This window comes from Apis laboriosa, unplaced genomic scaffold (assembly GCF_014066325.1).
Source record: "Apis laboriosa isolate Shangri-la unplaced genomic scaffold, ASM1406632v1 scaffold42_cov153, whole genome shotgun sequence".
NCBI lineage: Eukaryota > Metazoa > Arthropoda > Insecta > Hymenoptera > Apidae > Apis > Apis laboriosa.
In genome coordinates this window covers 145,404-169,545 of record NW_025223257.1, presented here as the reverse complement: position 1 = coordinate 169,545, position 24,142 = coordinate 145,404, and the positions used below count along the sequence as shown (strand labels likewise).

At 45.0% G+C, this 24,142-nt stretch overlaps 1 protein-coding gene across 16 annotated transcripts in view; it reads right to left on the bottom strand.

Annotated features, from left to right (window-relative positions):
* Positions 1-24,142, bottom strand: part of LOC122716132 (transcription factor Sox-2) — a 270,718-nt gene that overhangs the window by 103,870 nt on the left and 142,706 nt on the right. For 6 of the 16 annotated variants that reach the window (XR_006346949.1, XR_006346955.1, XR_006346962.1 and 3 more), the window contains one exon: positions 171-1,114. The exons of 6 other annotated variants lie outside the window; for them this stretch is intronic. The gene's annotated coding sequence lies outside the window, so the exon portion shown is untranslated. 4 more of the 16 variants (XR_006346953.1, XR_006346958.1, XR_006346952.1 and 1 more) reach the window with 3 other exon arrangements.

Below are 24,142 nucleotides of genomic sequence, written 5' to 3'. Positions count from 1 at the left end.
ACAAGTATTTACTAAAAGAATATAATACAATGAATAAATGCATACATACTACTGATTGCACACATTTAATTCAAATATGCGATAAAATGGCGATAAAAAATCAAACTTATAAATATTTCAGGGATCATTGTAAACGGGAAGCTTTCTTTTACAAATTTATCGAATGAAAAGAAATTATATTGTTTAAACTTAGCAAAAATAATTGTTTAAACTATATAATATTATAAAACTTATAAAATTTATCAATTTTTCATTCCTCGATAAAAATTTAATCGAGGAATGTAAAAGTAGAAGCTTTACCCTTTACAACGAGCCGTGATAGATCGTTGTACGATTTTCTCGCCAAATTATACCAGTTAAAAGTTTCACGAAACGTTTAACACATTTGCAGACAGAGTACGAGAATTCTCGAGTTTTCAATTTCGTTTGCCAGTAAAAATATTTATCGAAACATACTCGAAAATAAAGCTGATAAAACTATCGGTCCGCAATGTGTTAAATATTTCGCGTTACAAATAAATTACAATTTACAATATTTAAAAGAAACGCGAAAAAAAAAGAATTTATACGTAACGACTAAAAAATTCGTCCTAGGGCTCTTGGTAGACACTTACAGCCATCCCCAGTTGAAATTGCAGATCCGGCGTGGAGCAGCCACCACCAGGAGTTCTCGTTCCATCGTCATTATCCGCAAAACACGTTCCATGGCGTTGTCATAATGGAAGGTGAGCATCGCGTCGGTCAACGGCATGGGCGTACCTTGCCGAACTCTCTCCTCTGCTCTTTGCTCCTGTCTGTTCAGGGCGCGCAAAGTGGCGTGACGAGTAGCTCGAAAGAGGTGGCCCAAGGATCCACCACTTTCTCTCTTATTTTTTTTTCCCCCTCTTTCTCTCTCTCTCTCTCCCTCTCTCTCTCTCTCTTCTCATCTTGCTCACGATCGATTCAAGTCGAGCAACTTAAAGTCGTATCAATCTCATTTATGCCAATTTCTCGAATCCCCTCCATTTTTCTAAGCCCGTGCCCCCGTTTCGAGCACGTCATTGGCGCGTCACACACGTTCCCCAGCCAGAGAATTTTCATGACAATCGGGGATCTCAGCTCTAGCACTGCCTCTCTGGAAGAAAAGAAAAAGAAAGAAGGAAAAAAAAAAATAAAAATAAAAATAAAAAAATGATAGGGAGGGGGAGGGGGAAGGGAGGAGGAGGAGGAGGAGGAGAGGAATGAGTGAGTCTCTCTCTCTCTTGGTGCGTCGTGACACGTTCCTGGATATGCAAATCGGGTAGCGGAGGAATCGGCCGGTGCTCGATTTATTTAAACGCGCCACCTCGCCTCGATTGATTATTCAACGATCGAACCCGTTTGTCGACTCGATTAATCTTCGTGAAAAATGTTACGATTCCCTCCTCGGCTGCCTTAGAGAGGCGGGCCAGCAGCGGGGGAGGGGAGGGGAGGAGGGAGGCGGGAGGGAGAGGGAGAGGGAGAGGGAGAGGGGGAAAATAATTTAGCGAGCCGCGTGCACGGCAGCGCGCTAATGAGCGCGCCGACCGAGATCGATGATAAATAATTACCTCTCGATTTGCTCCTTTTTTCGCAGCCGCGCCGCTGATCGTTCCACGCCGATTTACGCGGAGCGGGGCTGCCCCGCTCACTCTAATATATATCTCGAGATTGATGCTTTCGTCAATATCCTCCTTCGTATTCCCCCCACTCCTTCTCCTTTTCCCTTCACATTTAAATTCTCCTCGGTTTAATCGTCGATTGTCGACGACTACCGGCTAACCGATAACGTCTAAATCTTGCTACTATATTATATTTTATGTACACAAGAAGGGGGGGGGGGAGGGGGATGGGAGGGAAGAGAAGGAGGAAGAGAGAAAGGGAAGGAATCGACGTGCAAAGTAGCCATCTCGGAGGCAGACGGCAGCCACTCGACTGCATAATTTCAAATACACAATAAATTGCTGCTCTTGCGAGCACAATGCGCGCAACGTGCGGCCGCTCTTTTGGACGAGTTTGGCACGATTCACGGAGGACGAGGACGATCCAGGGACCTCGATGGCGCACGACTCTTGGGCTCGAATCGCGTCAAGGACGAAGGGTATATACGTCGAAGGGTAGATACCCTTGTCAGAATCGTCATCGAGGTGACAGGTAAATACAGGGGAGCTCTATCTGGTATGGAGGATGTATATATATATATATATACATATATACTCACGAGAAGACGATGCTTCGTTGCGGAGGGTAGGAGATCGAGTCCTTGCAAGTAAACGAGGATTAAATCCGAGGCGTCTCGTTTGTTCGAGATCGGGTGGTGTTGTGACCTAGGAGAAATCGTGCGTGTAAGACGAACGCCGTGATCATTGTTCGACTTTCCATCGAGCGAAAATAGAGGCGCGGAGGGGGGAGGGGGGGTTGTACTCGTTTACCTGTTGATAAGCCGAAATTCCCTAAGCGTGACGCGCAAACTTCTCCGCAATTTTTACAATTTTGGATCAAGTGCCATTGAGAAGAATCGCCTGAATTTTTCTTTATCGTTCTACGATACTTTCTTGAAGTATGAATGTGCAATTAGATCGATCTCTCAAATAACGAATCCGTGATAATTTACCATTTAGAAATGGCAAGAATCATCTAATCAATTTTGCTTTTTCCTTCTTTGATCCCTTTGTTTTCTTTCTTTCTTTCTTTTTTTTGCGAAAAAATGAATTCTTCCGTGGATGACAATAGCGAGAAAGAGAGGAAATGATATAGAGGGGCCGAAGGGCCGAATGTAAGCGCATATTACGCGAAATTGCAAGGCCAAGGAAAAAACGAGAGGAGAATTGAGAAGAAAGAGGAGAATGAAAAAGGGGTAAAGAGGATAAAGTAGAAACAAGAAGAGAGCGAAGGATTGTGGAGAGTGGATGAAAGAGGGTGAAAAAGGTAGGAAAGAGGAGAAGAGAAGGTAGAGAGACGCGGGAAAAAGTGCGTATACGCGCAGCATCCAACCCCTGTCTCCCTCTCGTTTCCTCGTGTTCCTCTCTCCGTCGAGGCGGCGTGAGGGGTGGAAGCCATCTGCATCGCGATGAATGCCACTAACCACCCTGCGAGCACCCCTGAAAAACCCCCTTCACCTTCGTTTCAACCCCTGTGCGAAGCGGCCCAGCCGGACCCGTTGCCATGGGTTCTCAATTTGCGCGAGATACTCGTCCTCGCTGATTTATGATCGTTTCAAATCATCGAGAATCGCGCTCTAAACGTCCTCCATTTCGCGCATTTAACGACAAATAAATCTGAACGATTCATCTTTATCGGGCGGGATTAATTTAATTGCTTTCGAGGAAGGAAGTTTTGTTTTAATTGTTCAAAAAAAAAAAAAAAAAAAAAGAAAAGAAAAGAAAAAATAATTCGAAAAGGTAATAGAGCGGAAGGGAAGATTTATGGCGACAATAACGTCGAAAGGGTGTTCAGGTTCATCTTTGTTCTCTTGCGGTCTTCGTCTCGACTCGTGAAACTTTATTACCGCGGGGTGATGATTTGCAAAATAAGCCCTTCTGTTCGTTTGACTTTCGCCAGCTTCCCAAACTTGGCCAGCTTTATCAAGTGTATGAATTAAATTGCCGTTTTATTACCCGTGGGGGAGCGCAGTGGAGGGCCACAACCACCCCCTTTCCTTCTCCCTTTTTCCCAAGGGAGCAACATTATTCAACGTTAAACTTTCTAAACTCTAAAAATATCTTCGGTGTTTGCTCGAAGGAATTTATTATTCGTTCGTAAGTAAGGGAAATAAGCGTTGTTATTGAAATAACATCGATTATCGAGGAAATAATAATTGAAGGGAAATTGGATTTCTAAATTAAAAAATTAAAAATCTCTTTTTTAATTATAAAATCATTAGAAGCAGGATATTTTCGAGATATTTTTTGCTCGTAAGAAAATGCGACGAGAAACACAGCAGGAATTCCTTGATCGGAGGGAATATATTTATCCTGCGTCGGCGACTTCCGCAAACGCGACACGATTTCCGCATTATACCGTGTACGTAACGGCGACTGTTACGAATCGCTACTCTAAAACCCCCTTAGTTAGATTCTAAACACACCCTTTACATATCGTGTGGGTGGGATTGCGGGGTTTAAGGGGTTGGTGACACGAGGGGGATTTCGACTGATCGATTGTGTCGTTTCTCGGACCCCGAAACTTTTTACGTTTTTTCGAGTTTTCCGAAAAATCTGCGACTAACCATCGAGGCGAAGAATCGACGATAACGAACGACGTTCCTTCCCTGAAAATACGTTGCACTCGAAGCAAGTTTCGTTGTTGCGACGACGTTGATATCGTATTTATCGAGGCCTTCGTTCTCTTCGTTCACGTCGTGCAAACAAACACGCTTTCAAACCTCTCTCGAATGTTTGCCCGGTCCCTGTTTATCGTTGAATTATAGACAAGGCTTGTTTCACGTAGGCATCCCTCGACATACTTAATCGCCCTATTTCGCACGCACACCACCGGCCCTACGTTAAAAAGAAGGCGGTCGGTGAATGAAGGAAGATGGCGTCGATCATCAGAGGCCAGGGCTAAATTTGAAAAACTCTCTCTCCTTCTCTCTCTCTCTCTCTCTCTCTCTTTCTCTCTCTCTCTTCTTCTTCCACCCTTTTACTTAGCGTGGCGCGAGATCTCGCGTGCCTCTTCGTCCCCCTCCTCCTTCTCCTCCTCGTCTTCGTCGCCTTCGTCGAGGAGGAGTTCTCTTTTCTCTTCGTCTATCTTTCAGCACAGCGAAACCCACGGCAATCACGGTGGCTGCAATTTTTATGAAGTCCTCGTCGGGTCTTCGAGTTCTTGAATAATTCAGGGTCAAGCGGCGTGGGCGAAAATGGCGCCTGCGCCGTCGGCTTTTCGGGTAATACGCGCCGAATTTTTTGGCCAAGCACCGGTGAAAAACTCGGCCCGCCCGTGCGCGCCACTTGTGCGATGCTTGAACGGTCTACCACTTTAATAATTTCGTGGTACGTCGAGTAGTTGCGAGGTGGAAATAAAATAGGGAACCACCCGGACGTCGTCGTTGCTGCGCCGAAAAATTTGTTTCCCCTTTTCCTTATTCTCTTATTCTCTCTCTCTCTCTCTCTCTTTTTTCCCCAACCCTTTCCGCCTAGCCTCAAAAATAATACGTTGTTCGCTAATATTTTCCGGGCGAATCGAGAAAAAAGGGGGAGGGGAGGGGAGGAGAAGAGAAGTTTCGACAAGTCGGCCGAAGCGATATTATATAACAAACGCTTCTAACGCTCGTTGAAAAATAATTATCTCTGAAGGATCGTCGGATTTTTCTGCTCGTTTTCCGCCATTGTTTCGTACAACAGGTTGAATTAATCGTTTGAATTAATTGTTTAAATAACCGGAGATCAGAGGCACGGGTCGGAGTTGAATAAACGAAAGAAACGAATTTTATTCCCGTATTTCGATGATAAAATCGCGAAACGAGTTTCCCCACTTTTTTTTTTTCTTTTCCTAGTTTCGTTGTAGTTAATTATTATGCTAGTTGATAATCACGGAGGTGAGAAAGTTAAAACGGAGACAAAGGGATTATCGAATGGTAAGAAGATTATCCGTGAATGAACGAGAAAAATATCAGGCAATTCAATCATTCAAGTCAATATATCAACAATATGATAGATATTTATGGGCGAAGAGATATAATCCTTTTTTACCTATAACCGTAATTCTAATTTTATAGAATGGCAATTAATAATGTTCGAGTCGACTTGTAGGCAGGTGTAAATCGTTTATCTATTCCTTCCATTTTGTTCATTGTTTTCTTTATACCTGACCTCTAACTAAAATAAACTGACAAATTTTATTACTCACTGCAACGATTGACGACCATTCCGGTTTATTGCAGGTAATAGAATCACCTCTTTAACGCGGGAAAGAACATCGTTTTTACGATAAGTCATCGTAACGATTATGGTGGTTATAGATCACTTAATCGTGTCGTATTTCGTCTACAACTAACCACTAAATTTCTATCTTTAATTACCGTCTACCATCGCAAAATATTCTACAATATTTATTTAAATGATTTTTCTATCTTTTTTCCTTAAAATCCTTCGAGAAATTATGATTTATTACTTTATTACTCTCCCTTTATTTCCATACTTTAAACATCTGGGAACAATTACACGAATACGACATTTGGTATACAATTTATCAAAAAATTCATAGAATCCGTCCAGATAGGAAATATCCATTGGTAATAGGAGAATCAAGATGGAAAGGGGTCAGAGGACACACCGAGGAAGAAGCAAGGGTGTCACGATGACGATGCGAGCCTTCAGATAGGAAAAGATAAATGAAAATCGAGTCCTGCGAGAAAAACCGATTGATCCTTGACGAAGAGGGAGAAAGAGAAAGAGAAGAGACGGGGAGAAATTCGTGCAAAGGTCGTCGTAGGTGAGGCATCGAGGTTGCTTCGTGGACATCGATCAGGGAAACGTCGTAAGGACGGACGTCCCTTCGTCCTGCGGAGGGGTTGATGGATGCGAGATTACAGCAGCGGGGACACTCGTTGACACCCCATGATGTATCACCCCGCAGCTTCCAGCTAGTAGCTCGGCTACTTACCACCACCGGGAATGGGTTTGCTGGAAAACGAAAAAAAAAAAAAAAAGTCGCGCCTCCACGCCTCCTCCCTTCTCGCCTTCCATCGCGTCCTCCTCGCGTATCGAATTAATCCCGTCCCGAAACGATTTTAATCTTAATCGTTCTTCCCTGTCAACCGACCCCTATTCACCCCGCCAAATGAATACAAATATTAAACGCGGAGCCCAAGGTTCGGAGGAACCTTCCAAGGTTCGAAGGAACGTAGCGAAATGGGAAATGGTTATATCGGGGAGGGTGGTTTTCGATCAAACGTTTCTCGAATTCTAATCTTCGATAAAGGTATAATAAATCGCGAGTTAATTCAAAGGGTGCTCCTCGCTTTTCTTCGAAGAGTGTAGCAACAAGCAACGCAACGATCCTTGGGCCACTCCGATCCGCTACGGAAATATTCGACGGGAGAAAAGAAGGTGGCGAAGGGGGTGGGAGAGGGTGTGAGGAAGCAGGAGGAGAAAGAAGAAAAAGAAGAACAGGATAGGGGGTAGCGTAGATAAGTCGGGGTTGTGGGGGCATCTGCTTTCTTTCGTGCTTCCGGCCATCTTCTGCCACCCCTTTCGTCCTTCTTTTTGGGGTGGAAACGGCTCCGGTCCATTCTCGTCGAGACGTTGTATCGGCCCAACACACTGAGACCTCTGTGCATAGAGGGGGCGAGGGGTGGACACGACGGAAAAGAGAAGAAAGAGAGAGAGAGAGAAAGAGAGAGGAAGAATACGGTGGGCGGAGGAGGAGGGCGAAGAAGAACGTGCTGAATAGAAGATTGGAACTCTTTCTGCGGTGACGGCGCTTCTTCCGGCGGGGTGGCTGATAGTACCGGCTATTTCCGGTGGCCACCGTGACATTGCTATCGCCGAGCAACGTCTACTATACCCCCGAGGCCATCCACGTTAAACGTCCTCTCCTCTCCTCTCCAAGGCTCACGTGTATCCACTCTCTCTCTCGCCCACCCTCCCTTCCACCCCCTATATACAAGTATTTTTGCATCGGCGCTCGAAGATTTTTGCCCGAGTTTCTTGCCACGTTCTCGTGTCCTGAATTCTGCACGCCTTTCGCTGGAGGAGACTTCCTCAAAGGCGTCGTACCTACACTCTTTATATCCTATTCCTTTTTTTTCTTTCTCTTTTTCTTCTTCTTTTTTCCGTAAATCGTCGACGTTGGTTTATCTCGGAAAGGGGGGATGGGGAGAGGAAGAAAGAAAGAGAGGGATTCTCGTGGAGAAAATAGTTCCTTTTTTTTCCTTCTTCTTTTTTATCCGCGCCAGAGGATAATCGTAATAATGAAAATTCTCTCTCGATGCGTTCGGTGGTGGCCCCATCCGTTTCTCATCGTTTCGGCGCGTGTAAAGCCGGGATTTCGCATGGAAATTTTAAACGCAATCGATAGAGATAGATATTATATACGTATATGTATACAGGAGGCAGGGATCCAAGTGCGAGATAAGGACGTTTACCAACGTTGCAATTGATCGCGAGAAAAGATAGAGATATCGCGATGTCCGTATATCCAGTGACACCGGGTGCACTTGGCGGCTTATCGGTTATCGCATATCGAGCGCCCTGCAGTCCGATGAGCTCTCAGACATATCGTAAGCCAGCCGAACATCGACCCTTCGATTATGTCAGTTTATCGTCGGTGTTCCTCGGAACAAAGGAAATCGCCTCGACGTGTCGAATCGCCACGGATAATAACCGGCCTCCGATCGAGTATCTTTCCATTCGTCAAACATTAGCGCGCTCCTTCGAAAGAAGGAACAGAGAGTCGTGTCACTAAATCCGAAATTCTAATTCTTCTAAATATGCATCGTGACCACGATGATTCACGAAGTTAATCCTTCGAAATAGAAAGTTTCCCTCTACGACCTTCCATTTTCCGTCGTACCATCGAACAAGCTTTACGAAGCAGCTTAAAATTTTATTACCGTTCTTCTGTACGCAAATGTTGAGAATGAAGAATTATGACGAACTGGAGAGCAGTTATTCTATAACTGATGTACAGGGATTATTGGACCGTTTAGTTTATGACCAAGAATATATAGGTTCTTCGATAAACAGGTAACAAGGCCTCGATGAGGGCTAACGGTTTGGCATATTACACCGACTAACGATTACTTACATGCAGCCTGGAAGAAGGACGTAAGGACACCACGAGTCCCCAGGTAGTCTCGGCCAAGACTATTCAACTGTCAATCAGCCCGTGCCGAAACTCGGTAGAACTGGGGAACATCTGCTCTTGGAGAACGCGATACGTCGGCGGACGGGGGCGTTGCTCGCCCCTGCGTTCCGCTCTTTTTTTCTCCTCCCTTCAACTCTCTTCTTTTTTATTCCTTTCTCCTCTCCTATACTTTTTTTTCTCTCTCTCTCGTCGTCCGAGTTAATCACTTCTTTATTCTTTTTTTTTTTAATCTCATCCGCAATTTTTATTATGGAACAATTTTATTCACGAAGCAGAACGAAGCAACGTTTTAAAAAAATATTGATCACCAAGTTCGATCCCTTTTCGAAATTGTTTCGAGCGTTACCGATTGATCACGATGTATTGCGCCGATGGATTCTCAGATTCCCGTTTCAGCCGGAATTCAATGACGCGAGAGGAGAGGGGTGGCTTCCAGCGCGCCGATTCATAAGAGGCAGGCACAGAGATTAGCCACTGTTTGGATCCATTTACCATTGGACCGGCCATTAAGGACCGGTCGATACACCGGAATCGTTGAACTTGCAATCGAGACACCGCTGTCCTTCAATAGACTCTCCTCTCGACTCGGTAATGCCTCTGTGGCCGAGCCCTTTCATTCGACACTTTCGATAATCCGGCCAGGAATTCCGTCCCGTCAAAAGTGAAAGACAAATTGGGAATTGATCGCGCTCCCTCCGCTCCCACCCCAACGAGATCTATCTATCCGCGATCTCCTTAACCTCTCTATCGATTTCCCCTCCTCTCCCGTTTCACGGAATAATGAAACGGGAATAATGAAACAGAAAGAAGGAATGAAAGAGAAAGAAGGATAAAATAAAGGATTACTACTACCCCTGTTTCTCGATAATCCGTTCCTCTACTATTATCTAGTTCCTCCTCTCTCTCACAATGGAAATCACGTGGTTCTTGAATCGACCAGAAAATTGTTTACCTTTCGCCTATTTTATTTTACTTTATTTTTTCTTTCTTTCTTCCTATTTCTTTTTTCTTTTTCTTTCTTTTTTTTTTTTTTTTTCTTTCAGCCAGACAAGAATCGTGGCCGTTTCATCCGCCGTTCGTTCAATGGCCGTGTTAACGAGTTACGATTGAGCGTAGTGGCACCCTTCCAGAGACATCCTTCTTCTCGGTATAGCTGTCGACCGATCGCACGTCCTCCCTTGTCTCTCTCCTTCCGTCCTTTTCACCCCCGGCCATCGAACAGGGGCGTAGGAATCGCCTTGCGACTCCAGGTAATTTCAGGGTACGAGGGGGAAAAAGTAGTAATACGATACCGCTACCGAAATCGTTTCACTTTTATTTTATTTTTTATATTTTTCTCCTCTTCTCTTTTTTCACGGCTTCCTCTTCTTCTTCTTCTTCTTCTTCTTCCTCTCCTCGCCTCTCCGTTGTTCTTCGTCCTTAATTCGAGGGATTCACCCTCCTCTCGGTTCGACGACCCCTGGATCCGACGAGGATGATCCAACAGCGCTCCCGATTTTGCCCGCTCGCTCGTTATTCCGGCAAAAAAAAGGAGCCCGATGAGACAAAGACGGTGGAAACGAAGGCGATCCGATATTTTCACCGATTTCACACAACCGCTGCAAAAGCCCTTTTCTTCGCCGCGCGTGGAAAGCCGTTTCGTGGAAACTGCGAGAGCCTGTGGGAAGCTGTGAATGGGAGCCGGGCTGCTACCTGATCGCCAAAATACCGGGAAATATTCCAGTTTCGGGATGGAATTTACGATTAACGCGAGATCGTTGACAATTTTTCAAGATTTGTTTAAATTCCGATGGATTTTTCCATCGATTTCGTTCAAAAATTCTCTATGTAAATGTAAAAAGATCGTATAAAATCTGTTGTCCGAATCTAATATCTTTTCTTTTTTTTTTTTTTTGAAATTTTAAAGGATCTTTTTTGGAAGCAGTACACAAGTTCGAATCTCCTTGGGAGAAAATTTTGCAAAGCGGAATGAGAGGAGGAGGAGGAAAAGGAAAAAGGAAAAAGAAAAAAGTTGACGACACGGGAATAAATACGAGAAGTATTATCGATGATCTCGTAGGAAGACGAGGTCGAGCTGAATGGCGGCCAGGAATTTCATTCACGATCTCGCAGCGGTCATCTCGAAAGGACATCTCTGGACCGTGCTATTCGAGCCCGCCTCCGGAGCGAGGAAATAATCGTGGGAGAAACGGCTCCTCGAATTTCGTCCCTACCGAAAGAGAACACCGCAAAACGCCGCGTGGACAATCTCGTGTTCAAGATCTATCGGATTGTACGATCTTGAAAATATGCACGTTCAATAAACACGCGAACAGACGACACGAGTTGTACCGATAAAAATTGTATACAAATTCTCTTCTGTATTCGTTATTCACGCGAATAAAAAAAACTTGATTTATTATCACCTATAATCCGAAGAAAATTATTTTCCTTTCAATCCCAAATTCCCCGAATATTCTCCTCCTCGAATCCTCGAGAAAGAAATTCCCTTCCTCTTCCCAAGATTGTCTGTCCATCTTGATCTGAGCTACGAAAAAATCCGGTGGATTTCGCAGCGGCCGAAAAAAATCTGCGAAGCATGATCGCGCGTCTGCAAGCGTTGCAACCCTAGTGCAACGAGTTAACGATTTTTCTCCCCACCCAGGAGAACGGAAACGAGTTCGGAACGAGTTCGAGGCCCGCGTCGACAGGTTCGTTATCGCGGTGGACCCTTTGTTTGCCAAGCGGTTATTCTTACTCGCGCGACTCTGCCTCCTCTCTTTCTGCCACCATCCACCGGTTCCGCGCTGTTCCTTGGCAAACAGCCTCTCGTGTACGGAGAGAACAGCCGCCCTCTCTCTCTCTCTCTCTCTCTCTCTCTCTCTCTCTTTCTCTCTCTTTTTCTTCTCCTCCTCGGTTTTGAATAGGTGTGCCACGCCGCAGGACACCACCACCCGGCACCCAGGACACAGGTGGCACGATCCCGTGCTTCGTCGTCCGGATGGGATCTCTTCTAATCTCAGCTCGTCAGAGTGACAGGGATTATGCTCATTAACTCTTGCAGGACACCCTCTTTTCCCACGCGCCACGAAACTTCTCTCTTCGTCGATTTATTAATTTTCTTTTTTTCTTCCTTTTCTTCTTAATTATTCCGACAATTTGCCGACAATTCCAAATTCTCCGGACACAATTTACACCAATTTTTTAAAAGCCGCCCTTTTATCATCCGACGGTTATTCGATTCGTATCGGGATATAGTAATGCGATGCTTTGCACAGGATTTTGATCGATGCGCCAGACATTTCGGGACAATAAAAGCGCGGGTTGATACCCGGTCGAATATGCCGGTATAATTTTCAACGGATCGTTTATCCCCCGCGTTTCGACGCGTTCTCGTTTTTTCCACCACCGTCGCCTCTCCCTTCCCCTCCCCTCCCTCGATTCGCCTGCGTCCATGATTTATCGTACACGGAAAATCACGCGCGTGTATACGTATGTGTGTATATATATATATATATATATATATATACGTATATACATATATATCGTGTAATAATGTAATCGCCGATACGAATGCGCGTCCGTACGTCGAAAAATTTTATCCGCCGATACTGCTATATATGTATGTATATATTCGGGGCGGAATATAACGAAAATAATTCCCCATGTGACGCACTGTCCGCCGATTATTTTATTCCCTAGCAACAGGTGATCACTCTTTTGCCACTGTTTTTCCATAGTTGGACGGGCAAACGATGGAGATGAATGGCGACGATCGGGATGCGACGCAAACTATCCGATAATACTCGGGACTCGACGGATCATCGGTATACGGGATTCGGGAATATGCCTAAACGAATTTACGTTCGACGAGTTTCGAGAGAGTTTCGACGCTCGACGCTCGAAAATCGTATAGAATCGCGTACAGTTTATAAATATTACAATTCCTCGAATACTGTTACGAGTGTTTCTGTTTAATAACACGACGCTCGAGACCGAGAGATACACAATGTTTCGATAATTCGCGTCGTAATAATAAAGGTTTGTATAATAACAAATACTTTGTCGATTTCAAACGACCATTTCTTATATGATTTTATCGTATGTATATATTTGTGACGAACGAAATAAATCGCGAAAAATTAAACTAGTTTGCGAATATATATATATATATATATATATATATTTTGTATATATAATGAAAAAAAAAAATTAAAAAAAGGGAGAGGTATTAGAAAAATATATTGTATATCCGTCGAATCGAGCATTTCCTATTGAAACTGTGTAATACCGTTCCGAATAACATCTAGAAGACGGTATCCCTTTTATAAAAACAACAGTTCTGCGTTTTTAGGACAAGCGAGCAAACAAAGGCGCCACCTCGAGAAGCATTCAAGGGAGAATGTTTTTTCAGGGATCTTCTTTATGACGAAAGGATCGCGCGATCCCGGTAAACCGTATTATCCCGTCGGATCTCGTGTTCCACGTACTTACTTACTTGCTTGCTTGCTTTCTTACTTTCTTACTTACTTGGATCTCGCTCGAACGAGATAGAAAGAGAGAGAAAGAGAAAGAGAGAGAGAGAGAGAAGGGCGAGGAATGGCTGGTTCGAGCCGCGAGCCAACATCCACCGATACACCTTCTCTTCCAAGATTTTCACGAAGGACGAATCTCGACCAAGGGAAAAGCCTATTAGGAGACGCGAGGATCTCCACGGAACCCGGGGAATATTCGAAATGGCCTAGCGAATCGCAAAATCCCGCCAACAAAGGCCGCTCGCCGCGCACTTTCGAAAAACCGCGTGCTTCCTCGACCTCCTCTCTGCCTCGCTCTCTCGGTTCAGTTCCTCCTTGCCAGCCTTACCTTCCCTCTCCTTCCCCTGTCGTCTTTCCACCTGCTGAAGGCATAAATCATGGCCTGGCCCGGTCGTTCGAACCGAGAGATCGGTTTGCAGGTGTCTCGACCGCCGAATTTCACGGCTGTGAAGGCCGGTCTCTCTTCTTACGCCTTCGTTTTACTTGCGATTTTACGGGTTTTTTCGAGAGAGAGAGAGAGAGCCATCCTCTCTCGATTCTCTTCCTTCCTCTCCCTCTTCTTTTTTATCCATCGGGAATAGGGCACGCGAAATTCCGGAGTATCGATTAATCGTAAGATCTCTCGCGTTGATAGTGTCGCGAAAAAATTCGAAGAACTATCCTTGGAATTCTCTTGTTGAAGCCGAGAACGGTGGACGGGGGAAAGTGTTACGATGGAATTTCGCGAGAAGAATAAATTTGGACGACGAGTTTTGGGCGTTTCACTCGAAAATTTGTCATCGAGATCGATCCTCCATTCACTTCTCGACCATTTTTGTGACCAATATTTGCACGCGTCTTGGACGGAAGGAAATCCATGCGTGTTCTTTTTTTTTTTCTTTCTTTTTTCACGAGACAATCGAGACGCGTCCGTCTGGTGTGTCGAATTGAGACAACGAGCGGAGACGTTATCTCCGATCTCGCCTCGGAAAAAGAGAAACAACGTGGCGAGGCAGCAGCGGAGCGGTAGTCGTGAACGCGTCGCCGACCCGTCGATATTACGATTAATTGGCTCGTAAATTTTCACCCCGGGGTGTTCCTCGAACTCCCCAAGGATAATTTATATATTTTTCGCCCCGACCAGGTCAACACCTGGCACACCCAGCATCCGTTTACCTGAGCGAAAAACGGACCAGACAGCGTCGCGCCATCTTTCACTAAAATACCCATCCCTCCTCTTTCTCTAAAATTCCACCAGGTAATTCGCCGATTTTTAAGCAAAAAGATCCCCTTTTTAACGCTCTTCCTGCTGCTATTTTTTTTTTTTCGAATCTATCGAACGAAGTTTTTTCATTTATTAAAAGGAAAAAAAAACAAAGTTTCTTCTTCCCGATTTCGAAAAAACTCTCGAAGAATCTGCATCCCCCTCGATCCAACGTCCTCGAGGAGTTTCCTTCAACAATTCTTGAAAGGAATCGGTTCGCCTGAACTTGAAAACCTCGTGCAAACCTCCCGAGTCGCGCGCAACGCACCTTTCCGCCCGAGTTCCGTGGAAAAGTTGGAGGAATCGTTGGGAGGGGAAAGTTGAAACGGCACCATCCACGCTCGAGATTCGTGAGGGAGGGACGGAGAAACTTTCCTCGGCAATAATTCATCGAGAGCGCGGAAGAGAAACGGTTCCTCGCGTTCCTCGAGATCGGCCCCGCGCGGTTGTTTGCCAAATCAAGCGTAAAACGCGGGGTAATTGTCAACGCGAGAGGGTTCTGCCGCCGGAAGGGTGGCGGCAGACGAGATTAGGGGGACACAGAGCGCGGCACGTCCAATGTTTATAAGCTCGTCGTTCCAATTTTCACGGGTATCGATGCACTTCCAGAATTCGATTTGCGTGCAACGATGCGGAATCGATACGGGGATTTCTCAAAATTAAAAATTAATCCCACGAGCATTTTGGAGCATGTTGCCCGCGTATCCTAATCGTCCACTTTGTTTAAAACTCGAGCTATTTAAAAAATTGTTTGTACAGATTGTGAAGCATTGTGAATTCAAATTCTATTTAATTTGTTATTTATTTCAATAAATATATTCCATAATATATAACAGTTTCTTTATCTTTCGAAATTATTAATTCGACACTGATGCGAAAAGAACGAAGATTCGAACACTTTGTTTAGCCTATAAATTATAATTATTAGAAAATAGAATTTATTTTTTGGAACGAGGCAAAAAAAGGACGAGAGCCAAAACGCGCATAACACGTTTACACGTTACACGTCGGAATGATCTATGCAAATACCTTGCCGATAAATAAAACCTGTCTATATGAGAATATTCGAAATAAAAAAAAAAAAAAAAAAAAAAAACGTCTATTAAGTTCTCCCTTTAACCGCTAGATACCTTAAACAGATCCCATTTTATTTCCCCTTAAACGATGATCCACCCCAAAGGAAGCGTGAAAAGAACGAAAAGCCATAGGCGTTATTCGAACGCGTTTCCAATAAAAAGATCGACGAGGCAAGTTGACTTGGACCGGGTGGGAATCAAGATCAAGAGGCGGCCGAACAATCGGTGGCGCGTTTCTATGAAGTTCGTCGGTATGAATAGAATTCGCGATGAAAAGGACGCACGCGTACACGCGCGCGCGAGTTCGACCCTCCTTCTCTCTTCTTCTTTCTTTCTTTCCTTCCTTCTCTCTCTCCCTCTCTCTCTCTTTCTTTTTTTTGGGAAAAGCCTGCGAGGCTGCGAGACCGCGTTTTTCATACGAGGTCCTCGATAGACGGCCGTAAGTGCATTCACCGTGCAAATCGGGTTGCCTCGAGAGTGCAACAATACGCAACAGGTGAGGAGGAGAGATCGGTACACGTTCAATGGCAGGTGAAGTTTCCTTTTCGAACAAGAATAAGTACTCGAGATTTGTGCCCGATCCGATTGCCTAAGAAGTTGCTCGCGGAAATGCTTGCTCTTCGTGCATTCGACCCCTGCAACGAGTTCAATCCCCCTCCCTCTATATTCGAAAATATTTAGAATCTCTTTTGGAAGGGGGGAGGGAGAGAGAGAGAGAGAGAGAGAGACAGAGAGAGAGAGGGAGAGGTTTAGACCGCGTAGACCACGAGTTTTGATAAATCATTCTCGTTACCTCGGGAGAAAAACTGGCCTCGAGAGAAACAAAGATGGCAGGAGATTGGGAGCAAAGGGCATGAGAGAATGGAGCACCTGCGCGAGGAGGATGTTGATGATGCATCTGTCGGCGTTAATTAACGGCCCATTAATTACCCGGAATGGACCAATTAGGAAGAGGATGGCCTTGTTTCTGCTCTGTCCTGTCCGTCCCTCTTTAAATATTAGCTGTACCGTGTAAATCGAACGTGCGTTTTATACATATATATATATTTATGACAAAATTATGGCGAGATATTTGCGAGATTTGTTTCAGGGACGTTCGATGAATTTGAATTGTTATCGAGAATTGTGAGCCAGCTAGCGTGAACAGTAATTAAATATCGCGTGTATGAATATTTGATTAAAAACTATTCCTCGAATCTTTCGTAAAAGTGGCGCATCCGTTCGTATAATAAATTGGAAGAAAAGCAAAGATCTGGAAAAAATTCGTTTCGCGTCAGATGTCTCCTGGTATACACTTCTTTTTTTTTTTTTTTTTTTTTTTTCAACTGATGATAATTTATGACGGATGATTTCCTCGAAGGCGGTTGTCACGGTTGACTTAAGACGGATTCTCGTGACACGGATAAACAAGCAGGAGAACGCAAGAAAAATATACTCTCGGGCGATGAAAAAATATACGCGAGATACGGGAGAGATAATCGATTACCGCGCGATCCATGAAAAAGTTCTCCTCGGATCGTTCCTTCTCGACGAGAAGCAAGAAAATCGAGAAAGAAATCATGTTCATCCATCTGAAATTTTCTTTTCTCGTCCGTCATTAACACCCTTAAATTATCGCAGACCCCTTTCCTTATCGAGTCGAGGGATCGGTCCTCGTCTGATCGAGTCGCGAGATCAACGACATTGATACAGCGGAAGGAGGGGTACAAAGGACAAATTAAACAGTTCCATAGACGATGAATTTGGCCAACCCTCTCTGGTGTACACCGTCATTATCTGTCCATCGTAGTTTCCTCGCCCTTCGGTCCGAGGAGGGGGGTGGGTCCCTTCTCCTTCTCTCCTCGTAATCGCGAATCAAAATGGACCGTGGCGAGGGGTGTGCACCCTTCGTCAAAATACACACCGACGCGAAGGAAGAGGACTGGACTCGAGGAACGGAAACGGGATCTTTTGAAGCGAACCCCTGTCGTCCTGGAAAACGAGATCGCTTCTCACGATTTCTTTCTTCCGATCCGTGATCCACATGCCACGATTCCGAAGGAAATTTTTCCTTCCTGTCGGCCACGTTTCTTATTCGAAAAAAAAAATTAAACCCAAACCTACATTCCAAGGGAAGTGTTTATTCTCCGATTCCGTTAAAGAATATATTCCATGATAAAAATTCCATGATTCGAATTTCGAAGAGAAGAGAGTGAATAGAGCTTCATCCAGAGGCGCGAAAAGAAAGAATAAATGTAGCTCGATAAATCTCTTTTATCGTTTAAACTTTCGTTCGAAACTATCACCCATAAATAATTAACTTTAATCGATCCGAGGTGTTTAATTTGAACCGTTCAGTGAGAATGAATTTGATCTTCGAAAAAATCGCGAATAAGAAACTCGCGACACGAGTTTACATATAAAACAACCAGTATTTCGTTCCTACCTCCATCTAACTCTGTCCCAGCATCCGTACGATCCTAAAAGAGGGTTAAAGGGCGGAGAGATCGGAGGGCTTGGTGGAGAAACCGCGAAACAAAGAATGGAATGGAAGCGTTATCTCGAGGAGATCGATCGATCCGGGTGATCTCTCGAGCCCTCCCCACCGCCAACAAAGAGGAATTCCTTTGGAATCGAAAGAAAGAAAAAAGCGTGCGCGACCGGTACCCCGGTGGAAATCGATCGATCAAAAAAAAAAAAAAAAAAAAAAAAAANAAAAAAAAAGGGTTCTCGCAAAAGCGTCGACCCCCTCGAGGGAGAGTTGGAGAGTAGGAGTGGGCGACGGGACGGATAAGTATTAGGTAGAGGAGATCTATCTGGAGGAGCGCGTAGATCCCTAGCTTGCGATTCGGCCGTGATCCGTGCGCCTGGTAATAACTACACAAAAGTAGGGGCTGTATAGGCCCTCGCGGGAGAGGGCGAGAGCGAGAGGAACAAGCAGGGGCACGGACCACGGAAGGAAGGAAGAGAGAGAAAGAGAAGACGCGGAGAAGAAGAAAAGGAGGGAGAAGAGAGGGGGTGGAGAAGAGAAGCATTGAATGTCTCTCGAGTAAGTAGAGATTTCCGGACGTGTACCTGGGCCCTTCTCCTCGATGGGGCCCACCCCCTCTTACCACGACACGCTCACCTTCTCGATCCGCAGCCTTACCTATGGGAAAAATCTACATTGAGTCGAGGGCGAATGAATGGAGGGAAGAGTGGTGGTGGTTGTGGAGGTGGCCGGTCCGCGGCGGAATCTTTTGTAGGCCGGATTCCTTGTGTCGGGCCCATCCGCTGCAACAACCTTCTGTGCCACGCCACGACAACCCGACGGATCCTTCCTGAACCCCGCGCGAGTCTGCACCACCCGCACACACATCCCAACAACAATGTGGGTACGCTGTGTGCGTCAAAGTTTGCCCTATTGGATAGCACGTGCAGGTACCGGAGGTGAACGAGATATTCGTTTTCTCACGGCGATTCGACCGTAGTGGTAACCCCGTGGCGCGGCTCCCTGCGCCCTCGTTTTCGCGCCAATTTCGGAGAAGGTGACACTCTTCCATTTTTTGTCGATATTCTTTTTTATAGTCGAAGAGTGGGCCGATTCTTCGAGACGTCATCTTCTCACTCTTTCTTTCTCTCTCTCTCTCTCTTTTTCTTTTTTTGGAAAATAGATCGTACTTTGTTTGCTCGTCGGAGTTGAAATTTCTTGTGAAAAAGTGTTGGCGCGCGATTGTATTCTCACCTCTGTTGGGAGGGGATTAAAAGAATTAGAAACACGTTCTCCGGAAGTGAACATCCAGCTCGAGAGGTGCGAAAAACACGCCGGTTGTCGAAATAAATTACCGCCACGCCCGTTGGTTAAATGGGCGTGTAAGCGGCTTCACCCTGGCCAAAGGCTTCTCTCTAGAAACAGACGTACGCCACAGATCGTAATTATCTAGCTAGGAGGAACGCTCCTCCTCCCACCGTCTTTCTCTCTTTGCCCGTTCGCGACTCGTGTCGAGTCGTGGATGGATAAACGCACGAGCCTAACTCACTAATCTCCTCTTACGGAGGAGGAGGAGGAGATCCGTACGAGGGAGCGGAGAGGAAGGTGAACGGAAAGGTCGCGGATACTGCATCGTCACGCGCCTCTATTAGAGCACCGGTGAAAAAAATATTTTTTTACTCGCGTTTCTACGCCTCCTCCTCCTCCTCCTCCCCCCAACCGAATTTGCTCCGATCCGATCTTTCGATCGTACGAACCGTAAAACCGATCTTAATTCCCTCGTATTTTCGAGCATAATCGAAATAATCGGATCGATATTAGCAGATAGATATTTGGGGAAAAAAAACGAGGGAGTATGGATATTTTTTAAGGATGGAAAGGAAGGAGGATGGAAAAATCGAAAATGTCCCCTATTGCACAGGGAAATATTTTCGAGGTAGAAGCTATTTCTTCCTCGATCCTTTTCTTCGCGAAGAAAAATCCACGTTCCATGCCAGGGGAGGAAATATTTTTATTGGGACGATTGCGGTTGACGTACGAGGGTCCTTCGAGTTCGCGGTAGCGGGATCCACCGATGGGATCATGGGTCGTTCGAGTGTTCCGATTGATTCTCGTGAGCTCCGGGGAAAAATCCGGGGAAATAATTCGAAGAAAATATTCCAAAGTATCGATCGAACAACATTCTCCTCCCTGCTTCTTTGATCCGAAATTAATATCGCGAGAAGATGTATATCTCGCGATTTCCCCCCTACTCGTTCAATCACGCGATTTTTTAATTAGCGAATCGATTTCCTACGTATACGTGCGGGGATCGCGTGGTTTGGGGAAGAAAACGCTCGGATCTTTTTTTTTTTTTTTTTTTTTAAAGAGAGATTTAGACACAGCCTCCGTGTTATGCCACATTAGCGCTCCTCGGGATTCCGGTTTTTCAATACGACCAGTCATCCTCGAAGAATCGGCAGACAATGTGGCGGCAGCCCTCTTCCTCGTCACCGGACCCTTGTAAGTAGCGCGCCCTCTTTATCCTTCCTTCCTCCCGTCAGCTTGGGTCAGCGAAATGAAAAAGAAAATAATACGCGAAAAAAATAAAAGGGAAAAACTTTTGCACGAGGATTCAGAATCACGGTATCGCGTTTAATCGCTGAGCTGAAATCGCGAACTACCATCGATCGTAACAGTTTATATTACGCTTCTTCGAATTTCTCGCTTCGTGTTTACCTATGTCGAGATAATCTTATTACGCAAAAACGTAAGAACACACATTCCACCGATTATCCTGTTTAATAACACAATAATCCGTTCCGTCTTCGTTTACATATAATTCGTTCACACGATTCCCTTACACTCGTCGAAGAAAAACAAATCCTATGATTTTTTTTCAATCGATTCGAAATTATTTTTCGAACGATGGAAAACCTGAATTTCCCCCACACGCGTATCTCTAATGAAATAAATCTAAGAATCCAAAAAATCGAGAGAAAATCGATTCACCGTGGCGGTAACCGTAAACTATTTCCAAAGCTTTGAACGATGGTGTTAAAGCAGATGCTGGACGGATCTGCCGCCGGAAGGCTGTGATTTTATTCCCGGGGAGCGGGGGAGGAGGGGGGATGGGGGAGAGGAAAGGTGAACGGTGGCGCAAGGGCGGACTCACGGAGGCTGCGAAGGCTTGGTGTAATTATGTGCGAGGATAGAGTAACATGTCGGACATTCCAACAGCCACCGGAGTCAGAATCCACCCTCGCCAGTTGGCCCGTTGAACTGAATAGCTAGCTAATGAACGCGAAGCCTCCAGTCTGTCAGTCCCGCACGTCCACCATGGGGAGAGAATGATCATTGCTCGGCCGAGGATGAAACCGATGCGACGCGAGCCATGGTTTCTAGCAGGCCAGTCATGGAGACCTGACTCATCCCGTTTTCCTTTGCACCTACGCCCTCTCGTCTTATCGGTAATCGTCCACGATTCCACGCATATATTTTCGCCTAATATCCGTTAATTCGATATATATATATATTCGTCTTCTTAGAACTATTTGTGGCGAAAATCTTGAAATATCTCGAAGAACGGACTTTTGCGCATGGATATATCTCTCCGTCTCACAAAGTTCGAAGAAAGGAAACGTAATCTCGACACGCTTTTATCCTCGCCGTAATTTTAATCATCCCGTACGAATAAAATAAAAATCCTCTACAAATTTTCGGATCTCGTGCCCCTAGATTCCCTCCCTTCTCCCTTTCTCTCCACAGAAATCATTTCATCCGAATCGAATGGGACGCCGCCGTACGTATACTATATATCGGTAGGTACAATTTCAATTTTGCTATCTCCCCTTTCTCGGGGTTGGTTTCTCGATTCTTACTCGAGGAGGGGGAAGGGGACGGGGAGGGGTGAAGGAGGGGTGTAAGATTCGACGTTAGATAGGCGAGAGTTAGGCCCGCGTCAGGCAGCTTCTCCTTCTCGGCTGTCACTCAAATCCTTCCTCCCTTTTCACCTCCAACCCTCCGTCCCCCGTCTCCCGACGTGCATTCCCCCTCCCCTCCCTCGGCCTCCACCCTCTCTCGCACGTTTCTCGGCAAGGGCCACCCCCGCGGACTCGGTAATTGAATTTCACGAGTTGGTTACCCAAACCCCCGCGCTCTATCCCGCCGCCCCATCTCCTGTTCCATACACGGGGGAGAGGGTGGGTTCGTTTCTGATGCTATTCCCGGTTCCGCGCGCTCGGCCAGGGGTCTCTGCCAACCCACTTGATGCCCGCTTAACGTCGTATCACAACATTGATTACGACACCGGTCCACGATTGCCGGCGGGGACGATGCCTCTTGCTTTCCCGCCTTTTATCCACGATTCACGTTTTCAAAGCTTTGGATCACGATCGATTGTTGTGGTGAAGATCGATCGCGGTCAATTAACACGTACGTATAGTAATCAGATCGGATGTTAAAGCGACATTAATTCGATACGCAAAATGTCAAAGTTTTAAGCATATATCCACGATTTACGTTCCAAAGGTTTGGACCATGAGGTTAAAATGATTTTTGTGGTGAAGATCGCGATCAATTAACAAAAATACGTACGTATAGCAATTGGATATTAAAGCGAAGTTTTAAGTATATATCCACGATTCACGTTTCCAAAGATTTGGACCACGAGGTTAAAATGATCGATTTTTATGGTAAAGATCGCGATCAATTAACAAAAATACGTAGGTATATATCCATGATTCACTTTTCCAAAGATTTGGATCACGAGGTTAAGATGATTTTTGTGGTGAAAATCGATCGCGATCAATTAACAGGAATACGTACGTATAGTAATCGGATTGGATGTTAAAGCGATGTTAATTCGATACGCAAAATGTCGAAGTTTTAAGCATATATCCACGATTTACTTTTCCAAAGATTTGGATCACGAGATTAAAATGATCGATTTTTGTGATGAAGATCACGATCAATTAACAAAAATATGTACGTATAGTAATCAGATATTAAAGCGAAGTTTTAAATATATATCCACGATTCACGTTTCCAAAGATTTGGATCACGAGGTTAAGATGATTTTTGTGATGAAGATCACGATCAATTAACAAAAATACGTACGTATAGTAATTGGATATTAAAGCGAAGTTTTAAGTTTATATCCACGATTCACTTTTCCAAAGATTTGGATCATGAGGTTAAGATGATTTTTGTGGTGAAAATCGATCGCGATCAATTAACAGGAATACGTACGTATAGTAATCGAATCGGATGTTAAAGCGAAGTTTTAAATATATATCCACGATTCACGTTTCCAAAGGTTTGGATCACGAGGTTAACATGATCGATTTTTGTGGTGAAGATCGATCGCGATCAATTAACAGGAATACGTACGTATAGTAATCGGATGTTAAAGCGACGTTAATTCAAACTTCATAAAATGTCGAAGTTTTAAGTTATATATAATGGCAGCTTCTTTTTTTCTACGATACCTTGGTAAAATTGTAATACCAAGTAATGCCATCGAATCGACGAGATCGATTTTCAGATTCGTGGTTATTCACGAGTTCATAAATATTTAGCGAGCCGATATATATTTATTCGAAAGAGGGACAAGCTCCGTCATTCCGTCCTCCCAGGCCAGGATTTAACGAGGCAAGCTGATTTTTCGACTCCTCCGCTTGTCTCCCCCATCCAACGCTCCTCTTTCTCCATCGGGCTTGTTTCTCTTTTTGTTTCTCTCCCTCCGTCTCTACCCGGAAGCCCTTTTCATCCCGCTCCTTCGACACCGCACACCGCACAGAATTTCGAGGTTTTTTTCATCGACTCTTCCAGGCCGATAATAATTTTAAAAGAGAGGGGGGGGGGGATAGCCCGAGGTGTCGAGCAAGCGAAGACGAATTATCGTCGCATGACGCGTACTCTTATTTATAGCCCCTCCTCCCCTAACCCCATATCATCCCCCTCTTTTTCCAACACCGTCGGAATCGATGATACGTCGGAAGCGTAGAGATTCGTCAAGACTATAAATCCTTCGGTTTCTCGATTGAATTATCGCGTCGTACAAAAAAAAAAAAAA